General features: G+C 33.3%; 1 protein-coding gene across 4 annotated transcripts in view; it reads right to left on the reverse strand.

The window, feature by feature from the left end:
• LOC115439955 (rab11 family-interacting protein 4) overlaps positions 1 to 27,022 on the reverse strand; it is a 94,061-nt gene that overhangs the window by 3,666 nt on the left and 63,373 nt on the right. The gene's annotated exons all lie outside the window — the stretch shown is intronic.

Below are 27,022 nucleotides of genomic sequence, written 5' to 3' on the forward strand. Positions count from 1 at the left end.
TATGATTTTATGTGGAAGCTCTATGGGATATGCATGCAATTTCCGAGTTATTATTGTATAAAGTACTATGTACCTAGTTAATTTTTATGACCTAGGTAGTTTCTCCTCGATAAAAAGCTAATTTGGACACAGTTTGTTTCCTATTCTTGAGTCTTGATGTTAATGATTATACAAAGACGAAAAGATATTGAATCTGTAAGGTATATCTAAACAAACAGCTGAGGAATTAATGTTATTAAAATTTAAAGCCGTTAACTACGTACCTAGGCACTATTTAGGTCTACAAAATAATAAGTTATAATATTTTATGTAATTATGATGAAACTGCGACTAAAACGGGTCACCACTTTTAAAAGATAAAGGATATTACAACCAAGGAAAACAACTTGAGAAAACTAGTACTTTGTTAGATTGTCAGCCCCCACATGTGTGGAACATATGCTGATACAGTAAACATTCAGATCATGACATATTTTCAAAGTAAACAATATTCTCCCTTAAATACAACTCTGTTAAACTAATTAGTTTGATAATTGATATGATTAATAAATAATTCAAGCGCATAATCGATTGGCATCGTCCTTATTTGAGTAATTTTCATGCTCTGTTGTATCAGAATGCAGATGTTGTATAACAGGTTTGTCGTTAACTGTAAATATACAAATTGAAACGAAAAGCTCAGTGCAAATATATTTTCTATTATGTAATAAACGGCTCAAGATGGATGCCAAATAATCTTGAGTAATTAAATAAATTTAATTTAAAAAAGTGGTTTAAATTGTTTCGGCGCTATTTAAGGCGTTTTCTAAATCATCGGTCAAGAAAACTTAGTGGAAACTGTTATAGCAATAATTAGAGAACAAATACAAGTGTACGTTTATAATAATCAGCACTTTGCTTATCTGGTTCACATTTACAAAAGCAGGGCGTCCTTGAGTCATATTCCGGCCGTAGGTACTTCAAACTGCTCTGCAGTGCTTCAATTCTGACCAATTTAATTCAATTGATGCATAAAATCAATTTACAATTACTTTGAATTTTGTTACTGTGTACCACAGTGACGTAGAATTATTGGGTACATAATGAAGTTAGAATGGCTATTGTGTTAAATGGGGATAAATTATATTTGTATGTTTTAAAATAAGACCTTGTTTATTTGCAGGAACACAAAAGTAGGTAATATTTTCATATTAGTGTGTCAAGAATTTTCTTTGTTCTGTAGTATTGACTTAAAATTACAACGCAAATTCTATCATTACGTGAAATAAGTAATATTACGCTTGATTAGTCAGTTTGGTTTTGTAGAAAATTGGTTATTATGCCAATCACCGAACCAAACAGTTTCATATTTAGGTATAACATGTAAATATAACACATTGATAACTTCAATTTAATCGCAATTGTTCTGACATTGAGCGGTCATTTCAATTTACCTCTACATTGTTAATGTAACATAAAAATATTATTTCTTAGGTATTATTTACAAGATACTAAATTTTACAAAGTTACTACCTACATTGATTTAAAATAAAGCTGGTAGAAAGTGAGACGTATAAAAAAAATTACGTGTTTCAATAATAAGGATAGCACTACATAGAGAATATTTATAAAGAAACAAATGCTTCTACTCCAAATATTACTCTCAATAACAATAATCGGATTACGTGTTCTTATGAGTAACGACAGTATTACCATACAGGAAGATGCGTCCCGAAAACAGGAAGAGAATGATTTAAACTTGCTGCTTTAAATGGATGACGAATGACTCTCATACGTAACAGAGCGGTTACGTATGATCAGTTGCAAAATAATGTAGAATATTAATAAGAATACATAACCTGTGTTATACTATAAAGCGAAGTTATTTCAAGTATCAGTAAAAGGTAATCTAAAGATATTGGATTTGTAACTTATCATTATCACCAAACTAGGTTTATCGGGTGAGTCATTTTTACTTTTTCATATTAGTGACGAGTATTTTAGTTCCTTGGAGCGTAGTCACGTTGTAAAGCGACTAGGCTACAAAAGTATTAAACTACATGAGGAAGATTCCGAAGTTAGTGTTTATTGTTAATTAAAAATATAATATTATGTAGTAAGAATATTTATACTATACATTAAAGTAAAATTAAAAATAACTAGATTAAAATTTACTGTATGATTACGTAAAGTTGATTCAATGCCAAAAGGTGAATCATTTTAATGAATAAGCCACCTACCCTTTTTATTAGAGTGCCATGAGATAATTTTAACACTAAAACAGTTTCTGATTTTGTAATGTTTCAGATAAAATCAATATTCATTTAGGTTTAAGTATATTTTATTTGGGACAAATGAATTATTCCGATTTATTAGGATTTATAAAGAATGATTGGTTTCTTCAGTCTTGGTAAAACTTGGAAAAAGTATAATATTTCTGTATTATCTACGTTTCAGAATTTATTAATTCATAATTAGTACCAATTATACCTTTGTAAGTAACTTTCTACGTTAGTGCATACCAGGAATACCAACAACGTATATACACAAAGCGAAAAATGCATTTCCAACGACAAGAATTGGTTGTGGCCATTGATGCATTTAAATTTATCGCTCCATTAACCATGGGCTCGTCTTCGTGGAAGTCGATCATAATAGCAAGTTTTGTTATGAAAAACATACGGATATAACAAGTATATAAATTGGAACACTTGTTGTGGAATAAAACAAAGGTAAAGCGTCCCATCAAAGTAAGAAGACAAATATATTTCGGGTTAATTTACTCAAATTAAGTTATTTATGAAAATGGTGACATTATTAAAAGCTTTTGTGTACCGAACAGTTCATATTGTATAGGCATTACGTTTTCTCACTATACATAGGTTTGTTACTATTTCATGGTGCAGACGCTTTAATTATTTAGTCGCGTCGGCCGCAGCGGCGCCAATTACAGTTCATTTATTTTTAAATTGCATTAATGATACATAAGAAAGATGGCGGATCTAAAACTTAAGAATTACGACTGAACAAAACGAAAGTAATTTTGAGCGTTTTTGTAACAATTATGCCGTGATAATGAACAAAAATATTTCAAAATATAAGTAAATATGCAACGTAATAGTTCTAGAGGTGATAAGTAACATTCTTTAGACAATGACAAATATGAAGATGTTTTGTTATGGCGTAATAGTTGAATCCATGTTAGAGTTTGTGTGAAGAATTTCATAACTATGAATTTGTATGTAAATAAAGACAGATGATCGTTTTTGTAAGGCATTGTATATTATTTAATTGCCATAAAATTGTACAGTGACCCCTATTTTCTGTATATGTTTTTTTAAAAACATATCGTTGGCTGAAGAGTAACAATACGGTGACGTACACTGATCATCGCTATTGTAAATCGTGCCAAAATTGGACTCTATTTCTGTTTAAAAACAACCAAATGTCAGACACATTTGCCTTTGATTTCAAAACTTACTTTCGTTTCGGTTTGAAAGAGCACGAGTCTGCTGCGTTCGATTTTACTTTTGTTTAGATTCGAGCATTTGCGCCCGTCAGATTATAACCTTAATACTACTAATAGGTAATTTCATGGATGTTAACTCTTGGTCTCTCGTGTTTGGCGGCAAACATTCAGCTACCTGCACATTTGAAAATAAAATTTTAACCTTATATACGGGTTAATAAGGCCGTCACCGCGTAGATTTTCAATGTTTGGCGGCAAACATTCAGCTACCTGTACATATTTGAAAATAAAATTTTGACAAGTCATGACGGGTTAAATCGCTTGATGCACTATTGCCCTTCTTAACGTAATAGATATCTAGAAAAAAAAAAATGTCTATATTTTTTATTCCAGCTTGATAGGCTGGTTATTACTCATTTCTCGTGTGTTTCACCTACACTATATTTTGCCATCAACACTAAGCATGTATATAATATCGTTTAGGATCAGTTATAAGTTTACTACATCTTAATTTATACATAATATATTCACTTTCATTTACATTGCCTAACATTTTCAAAATTTATGATATTTATACTGCCAACAAAGCTATTGAGGAAATTACAAGTCTATTAATAAATAATATTGTAATATTTTCCCCCACTGATAGTCAATAGTATGTCCATCTGTTTGAAACTGTTCGTAAAAGGCCATTAATTCCGATGTCTCGCAAAATATAAATATTTAAACAAACGCACGGTAAATTATTATAAGTTTATGGTATTATGTAAGTGAAAGTAAAATGATTTTGCTTCATCACACGTTTGTTGCTTATTCACGGAAACAGTAATTTCTCGTAACTTGACATAAAATAATTAGTTTAATATAGGGTAAGTTAACATAATTGTTTCGCGTTTATACATTTGGTATCTTTTTTAATATTGCCAAGTGAAGAGTAAAAAAAAGTAAAATGATTGGTCTTCTGCTCATACTAAATTAAACCAGTCAACATTCTTGGAATTTTGCAATTACTTAATCAATCACAAAAGATGTCATGCTATGCATTTATTTCATTATTAAATATTATAATAACTCGGTTGAAAAATGGACGTCAGATTGAGGCCAAAGCTGATAACCTCGTCATCCAACAAGTCTGGCGTTTATCTGCTGTTTGTCGACTGAGATCATCTGCCGCATGGGTGCTGTTTTAGTGTACAGCAAATATATAAAATCAAGTTTTACCAGTTGGTCAGTCAAAAGTAAATACACGATCACCTGCTGTTAGTGGGTCAATAAACATACTCAGTCGAATGTACGAACGTTCGTTCGTTTTATCAAGACCCTTATTATATGCCAGTAGGTGTAAACTAACTTGTCTTTTTCTGTACATTATCCTCTCCATTGTTCTTATATACAAGTTATAATGCGTAAACTATAAATCGTACTGGTTTCCGATAGTACACAATATTGTTTATCCAACATTGTATTTTAAATATCTGATGTCACGTATCGCATGGCAGTGGCGAAGGGTGAAATTTTTCAGAAGGCAACTCGAGGCAAAAAAATTGCCTTAGTTAACATATCGCGGCCAATTTAACCGAAAACAAAAACTAAGACTAAGGTAAATAAACTTAAAAGGGAAGCCGTTAGGAATAAGGTTGTATGGACGCTTCACCACTGTCGCATGGTTTAAAATGTTTAAATAGTAATCAGTTAATGACTGTTTGATAATAATAGTTAAGTACTATCAATAAGCACTTTATTTGAATATGTTAGTAAAGTGTGCGCGCGTGACTTCCTCAAGTGAACATAATATTTTCTTGGCTCCGTCAAGTTGTCTTGCAACTTTCCAGCGTTTGTTAACAACGGAGCATTTAGGTCTGGCACAGATTATATATAGAGGATCTGACTATTTGTATAAATAGGTATATGTAATATGAACACACGATAGTGTGATCTTATTTACTGTAGAAATTTAGAGATATCCGACGGCATTTAAAGATGAGCAAAACTCGTCTTATTCCTTTGGACTTAGCAGCGTTGATCATTTACAAGATGATTAATTTACTTGAATACTTTCCCTAAAATAAAGCACTACCATTAAGTACTTAATAATCACAATTTTTATTCAGGGCTACATCGTAATGAGTGATGACGTCTAAATAGCTTGGCGATGTTGTACACTTGGCTTTAACTGGATATTTACGAATTGTCAGTTCCGTTCAATTACCAACGACGGTGAATGCTCTCACATGACATGTATAGCGAATTGTTTGGCTGTAGACGTAACAGCGTTCGATTGAAAGTAAGTTATGTTTTCCGACTAATGACCGTTTAGAAGGCAAAGAAAGAATTTGGTTCCATATTCAAAAAAATACTGTTTGCAATAATTACAAATTCCATTGGGGTCGAGGCGCAACGTACAATACGCCGTGCTCCATTTAAACAATTATAAACATAATAATATAACAGTCCACGTAGTGCACAGCCATCGATCGATTATGCATGAGAATATTCACTCGACTCCGATAACTGTAACTGTTCCTCGCCGCCTGTGCATCATATCACCAACTATGCGACTGTTTTGTATTATTACTGGCTGTCTGGTTTTCGACCTTTGCTCCTGATAAAAATATTGATATGACCGCCACTTTAGAATATATATATTTTTACACAGAATGCAGCCGCGTTGTATAAATACACACACATCACGCCTTTATGGCTCGAAGTGGTAGGTGGAGGTGAAACCAGGGCATCCACTTTTCGCCAGCGTGTTCAGTCCCATAATGTGATAGGGATCTGTCGCCATATTGGGCAGAAAAATCACTTTTCTTTTATATTTTTGCGTTGAATAAAATAGTTCCAATTCGAAGAATGTTAAAATTAAACTATTATTCGGATTTTATCGCGGTTTTTATATTTTAATTTCCTCCCGACGTTTCGAAGACTTTTAAAGAAAAATAGTTTAATTTTAATGTTTAACATTCGCGTAAATATAAGAAATCATTAGACAAATGTTAGTAAGAGGATGTATGAAGGTCGTTCCAATTAACTGCAATGGATATCAGAGAAATCCTCCACAATTATAAAACTAATTTTATTGTTTCAAAGGTAGATTTCGATGTGATATGCTTATATCTGATATAACATTAAAACGTATAAAAATATTGGGGTTAAATTGAACGTAATTTTAAGTCATACAATGTATGAGAATGTTGTCTATGGCTCACGGTGATCTAATTATCTGCAAATTATGCAGAATAATTACCAAGGTAGAACTAATCGCTTTCCATAATTGTACAGCGGTGAAGACATTAGCCTCGTGGTCCGTAACCATTCGGAAAATATCCATGTTTAAGATTTGTGAAACTAAATTGTAAGTATTGTAAATATCTAGGAGAGCTGTCAATGTAAATAATTATTTACCTGCCTTGTAAATGTGTATATTAACACGCAAACATGATTGTTCTTTATCAAAATGAGTAAATTTTGCTTAAAAATACATAATTTCATTTGCCTTACATTTAAGAGTTTTATATAAAAAGTAAATGCTTTAACTATATTTCTGCCTTAGTCTCTTGTATGATATTACGCATAAACTTATACTCGTAAATAAGAAATATACTTAAGATACTTGTTATTTAGAGCTTATAAAATGATAAGAAGACTTTGTAGACTGATCAGACCAATACAAAACAATTAATTTTATGTTACATACTGTTACCATTTACATTCACATAATTTATCCATGTAGATAATTGGAACCAATTACATGTATTTATTGTAACAATACCGAATCGTCATGTAATTTTATCAATACAATAAGTATTAATAATACTCGGGCAAGTAGATGCTATACTTACATAGGTAGAACATTCACATTCTGCTAAAAAAGTTAATGTACTTTGTGTTGATTTTTCTACAATAAATAAACCTATAAATTAGACTTGGACTTGTAATTGCGGATTATTTAGATAAATTGAACTCGGACTCGCAATTGCGTATAATTTATAAAAGTACCTTTTAGCCCCATATCTGGACTAAGACAAGGATTACCAGAAAAGTTTATTGAACCCATGTTTCTAAGCATTTAGTTTACTTTTCTATTACAATATTGTATGACGTTCAGTTACACAGTTCAGTCTTAATGATGATATAACACGGGTGATCCATGCATGACAACGCAGCTTAGTTATGCTCTTTGATTCACAACTGTGGGAAATAGCGAAGAAAGGTAAATCACCGATGAGGAATGCCGTTTGTGTTAAGGCTCTCTTGAACGTCCAATGTGAAATACTTAATGATGTTAGTTTAAAAGACTGAGATCATGTTGTTATGTCTTAAGATCAAGAAAAAGTGGTAAATATTCACAAAAAATAAAGGTATGTCTTCTTAAATGTAGGTATAACGTTGAATTTTGTATGTCATTAGTCTATGCACATAATTGTGATGTTTGAAAAACAAAATTAGTGTCATAAGCTTTTTGTGATGATGCAAGTTTACAGCACAAAGTAAAGCCGTCTTTTCACAAGGCAATCTTTAGTAAATGACTATTTGTGTGAACAATTGGTTGATTTAATGTATTTAAAAATAAGTTATAAAAGGGATCTAGCGAGTGAAAGTTAATGATCAAAGCGCCCGAATGAACTTTCCAGTGGTATAAAAAATAGATAATAAAAGTTCCGCCTGTAGTAACACTATGAGGAATATCGTTGGAATGAAACAAGTGAAGGTTATCATTTTGTGTAACGTTAAAATAGGCTTAGTAGCTGGTTATTAATTTCGTCTACAACAAAGATTTTAAATGAATTTTTCGTATTTGTAAATCGATTTACATTCCTCTGTACATTTTGATTGCTTATAAATGATCTTTTGGTTGCAAGCTTCTCATCACATCGCGCTAATGACACTTTGATCAGAATCCTCTATTAGGTATATGTTTTATCCAGCCAGCAGATATCTCAGAATATCTTAGAAATCGTGATAATAAAAATATATCGATCAGTATAGGGCATCTGTAAACATGTCAATCCTTGTTTGGACTCGTGTATTTTCGCTCTGGGTCTGATGTTAGCGATACGATCATTTATTGAAATTGGCCGTACATTGCAGATGTAAGTTTGTTTCTATCTATGGACTTCCGATGGAACATTCACATGGACGCTATCCAACGAACGAGTATCGACATTTCATGACGTTGCATCGCTATTTATTGCATCCATTTATTTTTACTGAGCGGTTCATGCGCCAGTATTCCATATTTTTTGATATCATGTTATTTGTGCAAATATAAATAGTATGAAGTTAAATTAAATTAATGTTTGTAGGGCCAATCATGTTACATACTTAAATATAATATGTAGGTGCTTATATACTAATGTAAGATTATTTAGAGCAGTTACAAAGTCTTCCGGACGTATAACCTATGCACCAATCTCAATAGACGTAGTAATTATGTTAATATGTACTTTAAGATGTTCTACGCAAGGAGCACCTTTCTCAATGGTTCCCTCGTTGTGGAATATATAATGATCTTGTTGAATGCTCGTGAAAAAGCGTAAAGGCTGCATACATTAATCCGGCCACTAATGACGTGGACTTTAACAGCGGGTTAAGGAGAAGTAATTGATGTAGGGGACATTAATTAGAATCATAGAGCACAGGAACGTAGTTCGTATTATGTTTTGTTGTTTGAAAAACTTGGATTCAATGTTTGCCAAGGGATAGCTTTGCTAGATGGATAGCGATCGATGAATGTTGATAATGACTTGAAACATGATTAAGGTTGCGGCAAAATATCAGCCATTAACATAAACATATTGCGGCATTAATAAGAAAATCCCATTACCAGCAGTGATAAATAATTTGGGTCACATATTTATACCTCTAAATTTATCGTTCATCGGCTATCCTTAAACATTGACTAAAGTATATATATTCGTACGTGTAAATAAGGAGCAATCAAATTAACATCCGGAGGTCTTAGCAACTGACACAGACTTCAGAGAAAACACGTGACGAACGTTGATGTATGACTGTCCATTTATAATATGTATTTCAGTCATATACGTAAACGGTTGGATGTAGAAAATAATACTTCCGCGGATAAGATTACACGATTATCCATCACATTGTATCTGGCCAATGTTGCTAAAATTATAAAGATAAAAAATAATCTATAGAAAATAAAGATAGCGACTGATAAGGGAAGGTCTACGTGAATAGATCGACTTGAAGATACTCATAAACAAAAAATAAAGAAAAATAAAACTATTTTTAAAGAAACACCAAATTTGGAATATTTGATCAGAACTATCTTATCACTAAAGACAAATACAAAGGAGCAATAAGATAAAGTTGTTTTGAATAATGTTGATTTACACTGACTATCGACATCATCAATCATGTTCCATCTACTTGACAAGCTCTACTAGAAGAGTGGAAGTATAAAACTAGCTGTCGTCTCCTGAATATTATATATGAACCGATTTTCGAATCAAAAAAATGTGTTGCAATTTGATTATTTTCTAAAAATTCGATATGAGGAATAATAGGTCCCTCTTAAGGTCTCTCTATCATAGTTTTGAAAAAGAATATTGAAGTGAGTAACTAAGTACTTGTAGTAGCTCATATAATTACTTCACCTTTGAAGCTTAGCAGTTTAAAGTCTAAGGTTGACCAGCGGCTGAACTTTGTTATTTAGTTTTATGATGTTACTTCTTCTTATAGACAGCATTTTGCTTACATCAGGGGTAAATGACCCTTTCGTCTCGTTATCCAGTTGTACAGAGAAAGATTCGTTTATTATTTTTTATGCTATCAACATCCATATTTGCAAATCAATATTCCGTTTGCACATCGTCAGTTTCGCAAATATAAACTATTATGCGGTAATATTACGTGAGTGTTTGATCGATGAAAACGTTGCAATTCATAATAAAACGTCGCGTGACAGCGTGGTACAAATCAAAGTCGCGATGGTACCACCAGGCCGAGAAATGGTAGCGGTAGCTACTAGTAATAAAAAACAAAGCTTTTTACAATGAAATGGTAGACGCATCGGCTCCTATTGAAGACCCCGAAGTTTTTGTAACCCTATTGAAGTGTTAATCAAACGAATTGATTGAAGCCGTAAAAACTTTATCAATCATTTGTTCGTACTACAGATTTTATATTAAACACTTCAGTTGATATAATATATATTTATTAAAAAAATAGTTTTCCTTTTTGATAACGTAATCGATAATCGTACTCTGTTTATGTTACATAGAATTTTAGTCGCATTATGCGATAGGGATTCCATGAAAGCCTTTTATGGTAATATAATAAATGTATTTCTAATTCACTCAACATATGAACCTGACCGCAGTGATTCAGAACAATAAACATTAACGTAAATGACAAATTCCCGTATGAGTCAATAGCTCAAGGAAAACAATACGGGATTGAAAAATAACGATCCTGTGTCATTTGGGTACCTGACGTCAATACTAAGTACAATGCGGTTAAACCTATCGCTACGTGCGTGAGCGATAAGTAATGCTAAATTAGTCTAAATAGGCGGCTGTTAAAACTCAATTCATAAAATAAAGTGTTCAATAAAAATAGTCATAATAAAAAAGTTGTTAACAGTTATATCATAATGAACGTTACTGTTATTGTCTATAATAACGCAGAGTAAATGGAGCAAGCCTCACTTGATCGGAGAGGTTGTCGCACCACTGGTGAGCCGCTGTCTTCTTGCCGCCATTTAAGCCATTGCTCAAATGCGGTGTCAGCGGGCCGCCGGTGAAGAGGTCTTCGGTGAGACTCGCGTCAGAGGTAATGCGAGCCCTGACCTCCGGAGGCGGGCCCTGTGGGCCCACGAAGTCGAACTGTCCGTCCCACATATCGTACTCCAGTTCCAGACTGTCTTCCACTTCGATCGGTTCACCCATCGTGCCTTTTGAGCGGTTAAATAGGCCCGATTTAAACATTTAAGATCCGGTTCTCATTCAGTTTCGTTATCTTTGGACTTATTTTAATATTGCACTACACAAACTTTTATATATTTAATACGTATAAATAAAATCTTATTTCGTAAATTGACTTTTAAACACGATTAGAATTTTCGTTCCAGATAAAGCTAAATCTTCCAATGGCACAGTTGATTAAGCGACAATTCTTGTCTGCAGCGGCTATGTACCTACTAAATTATGAACTGCACTGTATTCACGTGACACTTCCAGTTACAATCACTTTATGTCACATTTTTCATATATTAATGATTAGCAAAACTTAGCACAAGAATCCGATGAAAACTGTATTTACAGAAATTCTCTACTTGTCGTCGTAAACGAGAATTAAAATATCGGGCAAAAAGAGACTTCGGCGAAGTCGATTCAAAATTTTTGACGGTTGCTCTGACATCCTTCGCGAGAGGTCAGTGGTGCGTGCAAAGAATTGCCCCCGAATTTTGAATACAATGATGCCGTAAAGAGTTGCAATAAGTATCGCATCGAAATCGAATTTAGATGGACGCAGCAACAACGCGTGATGTTGGCACAGTATCACGTTATAAACTAAGTCGCTTGGCAGTCGGCACTCGGCAGCGAGCTCGGCAGGCGTTCGCGGGCGCTCGGCCGGCGCGCCCCACCCATTGACACGACATGGTTATCAGCCGGCCGAAGCCACCGTGCCGTACAAATAAACTTTATTCGCTCCCTACATATATGCCCGACGGCCCGATGGATAGTTCCGTGGCAATAACCCCTTTCATAAGCTCCCCCAGTCTGGTTGCATCTCATAATTTAACGGCTGAGAGACAGCTGTGATTGCATCGTCCTTCGCCAGACGAATGAGAGTAGTTCCTTGATAAAATATAAAAGATATTTCACATAATTATAACAACGAATCTGAAATAGAAACGTTGTCTTGTTGGTACATTATTTTTGCAAGAACGATTAAGTATTAATTAAAGCAGTTAATACGATCAATGTAGAGAAACTGAAGAAAGTTGATATTGAAAGTGAAATTAATAAGATAGGAAAAAATGTGAAATCATTACAAGAGTACAACACTAGATGTAACCGGCTTTTGCAACTTGCCATCATAGAGCAACTCCGTGAACGTTCGCCTTTACTTGATGTCTATTTGATTACTTGATTATACAAGAAAATAAGAATATTAATATTGAAGCGAATTGTACGTGCGCTTGACATTATTCACGTTCCGTAGTAAAATAGAATTGCCGTGCATTGCTCCAGTAATTGATTGTTGATGATGAAATTTATAAAGCGACGCCCATAGAAATGCCCCAGAAAGATTAGCAAATAAAATAAACAAGAGTTATTTAATACAGAAACGAAATTGAAGCTATTGTTCGGAGCGTGTGAAATTTGGATTCGGAAGTTTGAATTAGATTTTATTACAGACTCCATTTAACGGACAACAGAAACTGTGAAGCAATAATTTAATCTATGCAGAAATCACAAGAAAATTTATGGTTGTTATACTAGGCAGCTAGGCTGGTGATTTGTTTCCTCGGCGAAAACGTTTGAATAATGCGCACGAATAAGTACTGAATGAAATGATTTTTGTTTATAATGCATTGCTTTTGACCAACAAACACCGGATGTTCATGCCATATGGCTGCATCGAGTTTAAACAAGATTTATTTACTTTTATCTAGAACTAGCTTTTGCCCGCGGCTCCGCTCGCATTATAAAGTTTTTCAGGCTAAAGTTTACCGTTATAAAAGTAGTAGTTTCCCGGGAGCCTATGTTCTTCCCAGGGTCCCAAACTGTCTCCATAACAAATTTCCTCTTAATATGTTGGGTAGTTTTTGAGTTTAACACGTTCAGGCAAACAGATGCAGCGGGGGACTTTGTTTTATAATATATTTTTAGAACTTTTTAAGAGGAACAATCCCGTCATACATCATTATTGCATAACTTTAACCGTTTACGCAGCGCACGCAACGGAAGCTCTCAAAAATAATAAATTGTCCCCGTTTTTGCAACATGTTTCATTACTGCTCCGTTCCTATTGGTCATAGCGTGATGATATATAGCTTATATCACTCCACAAATAAAGGGCTATCCAACACAAAACAAATTTTTCAGTTCAAACTGATAGTTCCTGAGATTAGCCATTACTGCTCCGCTCCTATTGGTCATAGCGTGATGATATATAACTTAGGGCACTCCACAAACAAAGGGCTATTCAACACAAAAAGAATTTTTCAGTTCGAATCGGTAGTTCCTGAGATTAGCCATTACTGCTCCGCTCCTATTGGGTATAGCGTGATGATATATAGCCTATAGCACTCCACAAACAAAGGGCTATCCAACGCAAAAAGAATTTTTCAGTTTGGCCCAGTAGTTCCTGAGATTAGCCATTACTGCTCCGCTCCTATTGGGTATAGCGTGATGATATATAGCCTATAGCACTCCACGAACAAAGGGCTATCCAACGCAAAAAGAATTTTTCAGTTTGGACCGGTAGTTCCTGAGATTAGCGCGTTCAAACAAACAAACAAACAAACAAACTCTTCAGCTTTATATAATAGTATAGAAGTATAGATGAACATTGCGCTTTAGTATACCCAATATCCAATTATATTTTTTGTCTTCTGATTTAAATTCAAGTAGGCTGTTTACATAATTATCTGTAACGGCACGTTAAAGATTATACAAATAATGGAATAATGCATGTCAGTTGGTATTTGTTGGCAATGAAACAGAAATGAAAACGCGAGAGTTCCCTGGAATTTGAATTCGTGCCCGATAATACTATGGCGTCCACCCCAACACATATTGTGATGAAAATAAGGGGCGAACTGTGTGTGACTTAATTGCACTACTGCCTACTCCATTTGGATATAGACGTAAGCATTAATAATACATATAACAATAGTACCGCGAATACCGAAATTATTCACAAGGCAGCATGTTATACAGCTAAACACAGTCACATTGCAAGAACAATGCAATCTCATACATTTTAATAGTTCTTGGTGTAGAACAAATAGTAAAATTAGTTAACGCATGTCACCACCATACAAACAACGAGTATTGACAGAGGGAATTCGCTAAAAAAGCGCCTATTATGCCTTAACTTCACATATAATTATAGTAGAGTCTAAACGTGGTAGAACTTACACAATTAATAAAGTAGGAGATTGTTGTTCAATTTAACTATGTATCATTAAACAACAAACTTATAAGTAAGATAAGTTTGTTGTTTAATATTTCTTAATAAACCCAGTAAGATCCACAAAAATCTCGTTTTGTAGTCTTCCTTTTCCTTAAATCTGTGTAAGTAATTATATGTATATTCTTGCTATATAATAGAGTTTTCAAAATGTTATCCACATTAAAGCTTGATATATCGGAAATAATTTCCAAACAACCGTTGTATTTTTACAAAGTTTCTATACATAAAAATTGCTGTATTATTAAAAACAACTAGAAAACGATAAAATAATATCCTTCACAGACTTAGCGGTATTAACGTCCTATGGACGCTAGACATGCAATCAAAAATTTAATTTCGGTATTACCCGTTATTCATTTATCAAAAGATTAGTCGCGAGGGGAGCAGACAGAGAGGGTGCGTCAGTAATTGGCTTAGTCAGCACATTAACCACTCGCTGCATGCCGTTAATGTACCCCTTAATGTACAAGACTTGTTATGTATTACATTTAGAGCTTTGATGATTATGCTTTAGCGATGCAACTAAGGATTTTGGAAAGGAAAATTATTACATTCAGAATTGAGTAGTAGGTATTTTAAAACAAATCATCACAAATGTGAATACATTCACACACAACGATTCCCATTGTTACGATCATGATGAATCTAATAAAACAACGACAATTCGTTTAATGCACTAACAAAGTTAATTACAATATAATAACGATGGTTATTATGCAATTTTTACGAGTTGAATCGCCTCAAAAACAATACCGAACGACCTCCGTGAAGTTCAAGGCTCTGTGAGAATAACCGTGCAGGCACCACACACAAAATGATTGTTCAGTTACTTTTTCACGGTAATCAATGAAACGCTAATTTAAGTTGCTAGAGTTACGTGGTGAACGTAATACTTGGATAATACTTATGCAAAAATAATTTGTGGGTTCGTAAACTTTTTAGTGTTCAACTCCCAGAATAATCGATTGACATTATTAGTATCGATCTGCTATAATAATCGATCGACATTCTATGCTATTATCTTCTTAAGTTATAGAAGTTTGTAGACGAAATGAGCCTGCTTTCATTGGAAAATGGAATCGTTTCCCATAACGTCATGTGGGCATTGAAGTTAAACTTAGCTTATAAATTCAACTCAACATAAGATGAATCGAAACTTCCGGATTTCCTTCTCGTTATTAACGCATTACCGCTCTAATGTTTCTTATGACATCATGTAAGTAAATGTCATTTGTTTTTGCTTAACAACTTACGTATAATTGGTTATTTGCATTAATTTTATATTTTCTTCCGTTAGAGTATAAATTCTTTTGCATCTTCTCTTTCATAATCAGTATTTCGAATATTATTTCTGTATCACCTATAATTTTTTTCTGTGCATTGTGTGCATTTCCACCTCTGCATTCATCTCACGCTATAATTACCACTTTAATCGAAAGAATTACAGTTTATCTCACTTTGAGATCTGTTCCTGATAGTTTTCGCACCACGCGACGATCTTTGCGCCCTAAAAACTGTATCAATTGCTTTCAACACTAATTACTGGCATGTGTCCTACTTTGGAATCGTTGCTCCCGTCTGCCGTTTTTTTAGTACGCCTCTACTATTCTTGGAATTTGAGGACTACAGTAAATAGGATATAAATTATGTCCTGGAATGAATTTGGTATTTTGTATAGTAAGCGTGATTAGGGTAGGAATACCTTATAGCGATCTTAAATGTCGTCTGGAAAATTGAAATATGAAATTGCAATACATAAAAATGAGCTATTAGTATTAGGTAGGAAATATGGTTTTAAGCTTTGATAATATAAGCTTTGTGTAATAATTTATTGTTTTGGACTATATTTTTTTTAATACGGTGATCCGTCGGTAATAATTTTTGTTAATAATTATTATCGATCTGTAATTTTCCGTTAAATATTGTGTAGCAATTTATTTGACATGCTGCTAATAAAAATAAAGTACATATAATTTAATCTATAAACGATCATGCCATTACTAATTTACGACCACGAGGTATTTATAAATACCTTCAGAAACAGATGGACGACCGAAGGTCTATGTTTTGAATTCAAATGTCTGCATAAACTGAGCCTGAACATGCGTAAGTAACGAGTGCACGGCATACATCTTTAATGACTGCTACTCAAATCAACGTCAGTTTTCCACGTGCCTGCCAATATTTCTTTGATAGAATGATAGTATAAATAAGAAAGTTTGTTAGAATCTTTGTTAGACGTGGTTCTATAATCATTTTTAATGATCTTATTTTAATAACGCGCTTGAATCTATTAGAGGCGTGGGAGCATCGCTTGGCGATCTTAATCCTGAGTATAGGCTTACTTCTTCCCGGTCTTTGTCTTACTAAAGTTAAATCAACAATGTGTCCAAATTTTTCCTTAATACAAATAAGGTCCAGTAAGCATAAGACACACAAGGAAGCCTGATTTAAAGAGATGACCCTACTTGACCGTTTCCCTACTTGACGGATTTACAAACAGCTTTTTCGCTTAAAAGTCGCTACGCGGCGTGTTTTTAACCCCAGTAAGGGAATATCTCCGAGTTAGGAAAAGGATAATTTGCGTATAACTGTACAGTAACTGAACGCAAAGCGGAGACCTCTCTCAAAGGCGCCTTTCGGGAAATGACCATGACCAAACTGGTTTTGCGAGGGTTCGAATTGCATAGATTTTAAGGATAGATGATAACAACAAGGTTAAAAGAAGAGAGTATGAATGTTTCTTAAAGTTCGGAAGAATTGAGTCAACTACTAAATTATTAACAAATTTAGGTTTACCATTTCTGATCTAATAGTAAAATTTGGCACATATTTGCAAAATGTTTGTGTCATAAAGCTGTTATTTACAGCATACTCCTATCACCCAATAGTCTTAACTATTTGAAGGTGACGTCAAACGTGTGTAAATATTTTTAAGGGGTTTTATGCCTAAAGTTTTAATGAAGGAAACACACGAAGGGCGCTAGTGATAAGTTTAAAATACACAGTTAATGAAGGGAAGTCGCCGTGCATACATGAATACTAATTTGTTGGGTAAAAGAATTGTGATAACAGTTCCAACGAGACACACGTCTGAACACAAACTGGGTGTTTCAACTTTACTAACCTGTATAGAAATCGCAAGTATACTTTCTATGAGTATATTTATTGATTTATATGAAACCTCTTATACATATACTTACAATGGGTTATAAATTACAAAAACTTGATGGTCATTAGTACCAATAAATGACATTAGAGTAGTGCCTACATATTTATACCATGCTGCTCACGAAAAACACTAATGACGTAATAAAATAAACATAGTTATTTTTGTTTTAGTATTGATCGCAAAGAACCAAGTGGGTCCACTGGGCGTTTATTACTCTATAAACACTATATCTGAGCGAAATTTATACTAAATCGGGTCTCACAAGTGTTAACGTGTATCATGTTATGAATTTCCATTTTCAATAAAGATTTGTTTGAAAATCGATATAACCTTTTCATAATTACCTTATTCATATTCATCAATCTTCTCATGGCTTCCTATCACTTCGCATTTACGTCAAGCATGTCTTTTTACATAACCCTCGTTAGCAATCTTCCGCAGAGTTCAGATAACATATAATAAACAGTCGTTAACTCCAATTAAATTATCTGTATTGCTATTATGAACTTAATATGCCATAGTGTAAGAATTCCCGTCATTACACACATTGTGTCGACAATTCGCACGAGTTCATTCGCAGCGCTTTCCGTTTCGTTGCTTGTCTACTTTTTGTAAGTCCGCATAACATTGTCTGCATGTGTATGTGTTGTTAGGCTAATAGCATTTAAGGTTTTTAACTCAAGGTTACGATAGGGCAAGGAAGACCTGGTCTGTATTAAATTTATTGAGATAGTCTCGGTGGCAAACAGAAATGCATAGAAAGAAGTTCACCGGTAAGATAATGTGATGTCTTGAAACCACTGATGTACAAGATAAGTTTGATAGATCACCAGTAAAAGATAACACAACGTACTTCGACAGAACTTTACGCAACTAACAATATCTTATATCGGTTTTAGAATGGTGTTGAAATGTTACTGTAATGTTTCATTTTCGCTTATGTTTTGATGTATGCAAATGTTGAATGCAACTAGATAAAAAATCATTAGGCATGTGTATTTAGAATTAAAAAGCAGATGTTACGCTTATATGATTTAATGTTCGATAGTAAATCAGAACTGTAACCACTCGACGTTGGTATAAATTTATGTATCAGGCAGATGATCGTCCGGTTTACGTTGTTTATATATATTATTTTTAATTGCCTGGATGTTTTGTAACATCTCTTGTAATAATTTGCTTGCATGTTTTCATGATTATTGATATTTCATCAGTTTCCATTTGTTTACCTTCGCGACATCAATGCTGCTGTGAAGTTGTTGCTGCAATGACGGAAAGGAATGAAGGAAACTTTCGCGGATTTCCCTTCGGCACAAAAGGTTTACTACCGTTGAGACCAAGTTACTATAAAGAGTTAGCCAACGAGTGAACTAAGGTAACGCTCAAACGTATCCGAATCCGGAGCTAATTTTATTTATTTATAAATATATAAACATTTATACTGTTAAAAAAGTTTCTTTGAGTATGTGCTTGATACACATGCGTCAGTCTAATGTTAATGACAGCAATTAAAGCTATCGTTAGCGAACGAAGACAGTTATTTCGCGAGGTTCCTGTCACCCTTGACACAGTTATGACCACCCACGTAGAGCCACCCACGAGCAAGACTATTGTTCGATTATCATAAGCAGTTTCAGTTTGAGCGTGTTGTGGAATAGCTTAACACAATAGTCGACGAACTTCTATAAGATATATTGCCAGGATTCAGAATTGATAGAGTTATTTCGTTTGATTGATCGATGTCAACGAATGTTCGTGCATACATCTGCAAGAGCTCTGTTTAGACCCTCTTTATCTTCCAGCAGCAAATATTATCACGGATATTGATAAAGTATTGTTTAAGATTTAACTTTTCAATTCAATGATAAATTGAGTTTACGTACTTATGTCATAAGATATTATGTAATTTCATTTATTACAGAACTCAGTTACGGAATAAGATCGATGTTGCGTTTGCATGATTTTGTACAGGATGTTGATGATACGCTATAAATATCGTTCACGGACAGCGCGGCAGGATGCATTTTCAATACTTTTTACTCGGCGCATTACACGTACTCTTCGCTCTTTAATTTTTTTATTGCGTTATCGGCTTATGCACTTTTGGGCGTATTTTTCTCTCTGGTGATAATTTTGTTATATTCCGACACGCAGGCCTATTTAATGTACATTGTATCGTATTATTCGATTAAAAGAACGCAATGATTTAAGTAGCTAAGACTAGGAACATAATCATTGCCTTTGAAAAGTCCATCAAAAAGGACATTACTTTACTATATATAGCACATACATTGACAGAGTTTAATGCAAAGTAAAAAGGTCATTTTATATAAGAGAAAACCTACGGATTAAGTCTCCTTGAATTCACAGAGCGCTGTAATCCACTAATGCACTTACACCTGGGCTATACGAACCTACATCACATTCCGATGTAGCCAACGTTATGCAAATTTCAATGGTATGCGTGCAGTTTCTAAGACATTGTCTAGTAGAGTCTACGGAGTCTGCTTTATTACAATGCAACAAGGTCTAGAGTGGAGGAAATTTTAGTAAATATCCTTTTTGTATGGCCACGCTGAAAACGGGTTCTGGTTTACGCTGTGTTTTTTAAATCAGGATTCTTTTAGTCTCAGAACCTGTGCATGGTGCAAATAAAAGCAGTCGAGTTCAGTTGTGTCATAGATATTTATTTTGTTTTTAATGCTGGTCAAGGGGCGGTGATTGATGTAGGTTTAGCTTTGACAGAAAGATATTATGATCATCTTATTGTTATCGTCTATTATTTATTTGCGTAATGAGCGGGAAATGTATTATCACATCAAGATAACCAATTATAAAATAAAATATTTAAACCGTAAATCTATTTAAGTTGCAGTCAATTTACACGATCGGAGTTTTAGCACACTTCAACATGCTTTAAATTACGTAATGAATTGCATTAATGTCACGGAAAAGTCTGAACTTCCAGGAAGTAATGTAGACGAATATTCTAGAATATTCTGAGGAGTCGACTTAGAAAAAACAGAACGATGCCAGACGAAAATTCAATTTACAAAAAACAAGGAAGGCACATAATTGATTGTTCTGATTTTATTGTTCCTTTATACTCGTACTTATTTTTAATGTTTATTCTTTTATAAATTTGTATTCAGAGCCAATGATGAATAAATATTATTCATTAAATGATGAAGGAATGCTCGTTCTGTAGAAATAGAACAATCAAATGAATCAAAATGATCAATTGTAACTAGTAAAGTGACATCTTCGTAATCGATTGCCCAAAATAATTCCAAAAATTAATGCCAATTAATCATCTCTCGTCAGTTGGAATTCTATTGGATCCTATTCATTTACCATCACGTGCAGCAGAGTTACTTTCCCGTGCAAGTATAAAAAAATCCTTCGCTCGTATTAATGTTGCCATATCTCCTTTATGGTTACAGCCAGGTATTATACGATTAAAAAACAATAACATAACTAATTTAGTATTAATCATTTATCACATAGGATGGGCACGCATATGACCGGAAACAGTGCGAGGGACTGTTTCCTGTGTTCATTAATGTCGCACTAGGTTCGACTATGAAATGAACCGGCACGATCTATTGTTTAAACCCTGCCTTTGGTAATATTCAAGGCATATCTATAATGGGGTCATTGAACAGGAATCACGTATGTTGATCCACGTTTTGTTGTTCCGCAAGTGTTACATAATTTATGCTAACCTGCAAGGACCCAGGATGTTTATGAAGTTTAGGTTACCTAAGTGTGTGAGTTGCCAGTGGAATAATTAAATGACCGCCATTGTTTTGTTTGCGCTGTAGTCTAACGTAAATCTTAGGGTTGTTTTTGCACACCATAAAACACCAACAAAGGATGACAATTGTTGATGTTTGTTACAATATCTTCCCCTGGGTTAGATACTAACACAAATTTGTAAGCAGCTTATTTGGGTTTAGATATATGTTAATAATAATTCATAGGCATTTTGCATATTCATTCGAAAAGTTATTTGGCATTCCCCAAAAGTGTAAATGGGGCATTATTAGAATATTAATATGTAATCTATTAACGTCATGTTATCTGTTTCGTAAAGTGTTTAAAAATCATTCATAATCAAGCTGATGATGATGATGTATGTATTATTAGATTACACGTAGCGTCATCCTATGAAGTTTACTAACATTAGAAATTTATCTAGTTGGTATTCTGCCAAGGCGACCTTGCACCGCGGGATACGAAAAAGTTTTACGCCAGAATTATATCATCTGAGTCACCAACACATAAAAGTTTTATGAAATGCTTTACAAATAAAAAAGATACGAATGAGTTCAAGTAGATCAAGTTGAAAGTACTTTTAAACGGCTATTCAATTACTGCTGTGTTTTTTATGACTTTAGAGCCCGTTCAAGTATTATGTAAGTACTAAAAGGGGGTAGGAAGGTCTGAACAGTGATTACGTCAGCCATTTTTTTTAAATAATAATAAAGAAATTTTAACAGATTTCGTAAACCTATGCTTATGTAAATATGAAAGAGAGGGTAAAACCTAAGGTAAGTAACGAAAGATTTAAAAATACTAAAATTCTGCTTACATTATATTTGAAGTACCCTTTATATATTGTGTAGAGGTGGACTTATTGCAATAGGAATTCTCTACTAGGGAACCTGACAGGGTGGTACAAAGATATAAGAATTAATACTTACAAGAGATCATTTTACAGCAGATGTACAAAGCACGATGCCTGCTCGTTAATGAATAGTATCCAGAAATCACAGTGAAATATACTAGTTAAAGAGCATTTTATAATAAGTACTTCTCGACATTCATAAACCATCATAATAGTAGAAGAATCTTTGGTGCGTTTTTGGACTTAAGACAAGATCTATGTTTTTGTTGTGAAGGTTTATAAATCGTTACCGATCCATATAATTCATAAATCATTTATCTTATTATTAAATAATGACAGCGTCGTGCTGAAATTGATTTAATCAAAATTTTATTTGCTCATACTAATTGTAATTTAACGCTTTGTCGCCTTACTAGGCTGAGAGAGGTCTACTATTAACTTAAGATGGATCTTGAATATTTTTACAAGACTATAATAAATTTCGACAGCTATGTGGACGCCTTGATAACCTCTTAATATGATCAGTATTGGCCTATTTAGTCCATATTTTTGAGCTCCTATCACCTTATTACTTAGCCAGACGGATACCTGTTAGCGAGGATAATTAAGGTCAAAATCGATATAATTAACAATACAATCATAATTAATTAATAATAATAGTGTTATAAAACGTATATAACGAGTAGACGAAGCCGTATCAGAGTTGATAATAAGGTCATTCGTTTCAGACGATATGTTCGCAAACGTGTGTGACTAAGTGAGTTATTTTAAAATGTGTTCACATAGGATCCCTGTGTCCAGTGACGGCTATTTTTGCACACTGTTTCACTTTATAACATCATCTCCCGTTTGCAGTCACGTTAAAAAAGTTTTGCTATTACCATTTCGTGTTATTCGGTTTGTATGGGTTGTCATTAACATTTCTAAATCCTTGGCATTTAATTGGTTTATTGTTTCTACAAAATTTTGTTATCAGGATAAGTGGTTTGCGTGTTAAGTATCGGTTATCCTTGGGGAGATTTTATTTTTCTGTAGATATAAAAGTTCCCAAATATTTTTTCTTGCTACAACAATACAAAGTACAAACTACATTTTCGGACGCATATTTTTATAGACCGGTTGTGACATATCACTATCCAACTATCACATTTTTTCCTTACTTGTATAATTATATATTTTTTTTTGCAAATGTGCACAAGCTTTAAAATTAATTCGTTATATTATTTAGAACTGAAAAATAGTGAATATAAAAATGCATCTAAATTATCTGGATTTAATATCGTTGCAAGAAAATATTAGACATCATGGTTTCCAATAAATATGATCTCTCTCGGGGATTTTTATCACATCTCAGATGATACAATTTATGGAAAACTTGCAATAAGGAGAATTCTGAGAAATATAACTACTTGTAGTGTACACTATACATATCATAGTGCTGACTGGCAATGCGGAAAATTTGTTGGGTGATGTATAGGAAATCAATTTTTTCTTATCTTTTGATCTATTGGTAATTAGTAATTATCCTAAATAATTGCACTCACCAAGGTCACTGTTATCATTAATTACGTGTTCAGTTTCATATCATACAACAAACATTATCAAATAGACATTATGTAAATGTTTTTACAATATAATAAGGAATCGTATCATAATATTAGTATTATTATGCTTTTCTTCAAACATTCAGGTCAAGAAATTATATAAAAAAATAAGAGGACCTTGTTTGAATATTAATTTGTAACAAATAAAAACATGTAGCTTTATTATTATCAACCCAAAAAGGTTCTTAGCCTTCGACACAAAAGGTCGTCAATTATTCTTTCTTATTAAACCATTACTGGTGCAATTGAAGTTGTAAGTAAAGTCTCTACCTTGTAAATTCTATCAGATCTTTATTAATTTATTAGTTTTTAATGCATCTATAGAAGAAATCTAATTGACGTTACTTAGTAGGTTCAGAATGGCGTAATATTGTTAAGGCGATACCTCAAGGTCCATTTTCATACATTTTGTTTCGGCTTTAATCTGGGTAACTAAACAAGTATTGGCAAGTAAAGAATTTAAATTCACGTCTAGTTAGTGATTAGTTCTCGCAGTTGAAAACGTAAAAATAATTAATAATTATGGATATTTCTGCCTTTAAAATTTCGTCATATTAAATTTTAAAGGCCGAAATATCCATGATTATTAATTATTTTTACGTTTTTCTTTCAACTGCGAGAACTAATCACTAACTAGACGTGAATTTAAATTCTTTACTTGCCAATACTTGTTTAGCTACCCAGATTAAAGCCGAAACAAAATGTATGAAAATGGACCTTGAGCTACCACCTTAAGGTTTGATGCTCTCCAAAGTTTACATTGTAGAGCTGGCGAATTCAAGTGGATTTAATTGTGCAACAGAAAATTTTACTTCGCGAGTCTTAGGACCATTGTTAAAAAAAACAAAGTTCATGTGTTACGCGAGCGGACTATTGTAAACTTTACATATCTATAAAGATATACATATATCTAACCAATAACTTAGAAAAAAGAAAAATAAAACAACGCTAGATAAAACACGTAGCTACCTACAAAGATCACATGTACTTAGTTATATGCATACAACTTGACAATTAATCCAAAAGACCTTGATTTAGACTCATCTCCATACACCTGAAACACAGGATGTAGCGACTAACGATCATACTTTGACTCACTGTTTGACATTGACTCACGCCAAAATGGCCAATATTCTTCATTGAAAATACCATAGATTCTTATATGTAAATTAGATATGCCCACATGGCACTGAGTACATAAATTGCTTGTGTTGTTTATATGTAATATGTAGTTATGCTTGATATTCTCAACGCCTGCTATGAGGTAGAGCGAGAGGCGGTCGCTTTAGGCGTTAGTTGCTAGGGAGTAAGAGGCGCCATTTGTCAAATCAGAAAAAAATTCATATTTATTAGATATTTGTTTACTACTGAAGTACAATTTATGTAATGTGAAGCATCAATGTTAGAGCGCAGAAAGAAAATTTGTACTATTCTGATCATGACCTAGGCTCAGCTATTTATGTTTTGAAGAGAATTTTACGATGATCCAATAAGTGGTGAATTAGACGGAAATTCAAAACTTTATTAGTTTTAGACTAAAAATCTGCATTGCCGAAACTACTATCGTAGTCTACATACACAGGACCAACTTATTTTATCTTCCTAGGAAAATTAATGCCTTGCTTTTACATTATGTAAGTCATAAGACTTTTATAAATATTGTATACGTTGGACGCTTGTTTAAGCATTTCATAATATTTAGTTCATATCTGTCTATATGAAAGTATTTACTTAGATGTTCAATATACTTCTTACACGCTATAAATTATATCATTAGCAGTACCAAGAAAAAACTAATAAACACAGGAAGGAAGCTGACATAACTGCCACACGATATAGTATTTAGATGAATAGCCCATGATACATAGTTTTCCCCGGAGTATAGTCGAGTTTTCTGAGAAACCAGCGTGTAGATAACAGCTTGTGAATGAATGTTAATGAATCATTGTTTGCATGTATTCGATTTGCCGATAAACACTCTCACTTAGACCGTAATTTTGATTTTTCACGTAGATAATTGTAATGAATTTAAGCAAATTAATTATAAATTTACTTACTGTCCTTTTCTGCGTGTTTTGTATGGAAACAAAAATGTTACATTAATATTGTATGTAGCGAGTAAAATTAGCAAGCTGAACGTGTAATGTTTTTGTTTGTAATTAAATAATTTAAACGCAAATAAATATTCAATTAGCCATTATTTATATAAATAAAACATGTAGACACATAAAAACGCAATAAACAGTGTGATTATAACCGTTAGAAATAAATTAATGAGCGAGTTGTAGTCTCAAAATTTAATAGTTGATGAAATGTTTTTGAATGAAATGTCCATTTTTATTACTATATTTTTTCCATATAACCTTAAGTTATTGAAGATACATGAATTTCGTCTATATTCCGAACTGTGGACTGAAGTGAAACGGTCCCAAACTCTAATTATTACATTATAAAAAAAACGACAAATCGGTGTATTATTTAGTTGCTAAGAGCCGCATTAGAAAATCAATCTTACTTTTAAGTTACTTATTTAACATTAAACAGGCTTAATAAAGTTACAATGGTATTTTGTTAGTCGATAGCATCGAGAAACCAAGTAGGTTTATATTGATGCTATCAGAGTTGACATAGTAGGTAGTAAACTATGTTAGTAATATAATGACAATGCAAAAAAAATTGTAAAAAATTTAAGTAGATATTTAAAGTATTGAACTACTTAATAAACAAAGCTATCATTTAAGAGCATGTTGAGAACTAAATCGTAGCTGTTGAATATACAAAACTCGGCTGTCAAATCCGTTACATATTGTGAATTAAGAATATCCTTTGTTTGTGCTGATGTTAATATGGGATTATTGAGCAGCGACAATTTTAAGCACTAACCTAACCTTAATTTGACAACGCCTATATCGCACTACACAGTAATATGGCCCTAAGTTTTCATGGTAATGTTACAGGCATTATTCCTTAATCTTCGCGTGGGTACAGAAAGT

This window comes from Manduca sexta, chromosome 15 (assembly GCF_014839805.1).
Source record: "Manduca sexta isolate Smith_Timp_Sample1 chromosome 15, JHU_Msex_v1.0, whole genome shotgun sequence".
Classification (NCBI taxonomy): domain Eukaryota; kingdom Metazoa; phylum Arthropoda; class Insecta; order Lepidoptera; family Sphingidae; genus Manduca; species Manduca sexta.